Source organism: Drosophila miranda, chromosome 3 (assembly GCF_003369915.1).
Source record: "Drosophila miranda strain MSH22 chromosome 3, D.miranda_PacBio2.1, whole genome shotgun sequence".
NCBI lineage: Eukaryota > Metazoa > Arthropoda > Insecta > Diptera > Drosophilidae > Drosophila > Drosophila miranda.
The window spans coordinates 22,541,608-22,542,749 of NC_046676.1; positions in this window are offsets into that span (position 1 = coordinate 22,541,608).

Consider the following 1,142-nt stretch of genomic DNA (forward strand, 5'->3'; position numbering starts at 1 on the left):
TGTATGTAGTATGAGAGTGCTCTTCATATTTCATATTTTCATATGGACTGAATGCATCTGAGGCCTGGTCCCCGTCATTGTCTTACCGAAGCAGCAACAAAGGGAAGAAAATCAATTAAACGAGTTGATAGATGCTTTCAAGTTGACAATGTGATTTTTATGCCACAATGGCACCGCTGCAGCGAAAGCTTGAGTTGTCGCTGGGGAGGGAGGTGGGATGGATATGGATGGTGCGCCTTGTCTGCCTCTGGCATCGTTCTCGTTGGCTGTCATTGAGTTTCGCATTTCAGAATAAAAATTCAAAAGTAAAGTGCTCGATGTGTTGTGGATGTTTGCTGAAGATGCCTCGCGGAATGAGGGAATGAGTGGTGAGCAGGAAAAGGGGCACCTGGTTCGTGTGTTTGTGTATCCATATGACCATGTTGCCGCCTCACTGTATGTACATATGTACATACATATGTGTATACTCGTATCCAGGGGAAAACGCAACTATTTATACATATATGTATTGTAATTCTATCCTAGCTAGCTGATTCATTTGTGTAAACAATGTATGTTCATATTATAGTGGAATCTGTTAAAATGGAAAGCCACAAATTGGAGCTGTTCTTGGTAATTTTATATTTCATTAAAAGTTGCTTAGTTCAATTTTTGATTTAATATAATCTATGTTTCATAGAAGAATAAACTATTCATTATATTCTAATGAATCCCTGCACACAATTGAATCCGTCTTACATTGAACATTACTATGTGATGGAAAAATATCCATAAAAATACACAATTTCGAAGATTGTCCTTCATTAGGCAATCTAGGAAATCTAGAGTTATAAATTTGGGAGCTCTGAATGTAGTTTTTCAGGTACCAACATCTGGAAACTTTCATGGAAAATTAAACACTGATGCATTGTTCCTGTTAGTGGACTTTAAATGAAATCTTCACAGCGACAATATGTTTTACAGGGTTTTTTTGGTTCACCTGTACTTATACGAGTACATTGAAGTTTTATACACCTATTTTATATAATTTTTAATAATTTGCGTGCTATGGACTGGTATAAATATGTAAATATGTATATAGGAGGGGTCTTATATGACATTTGGAGAACTTTCAGATCGCCCCTGTGCCGTGTGCATTCAAT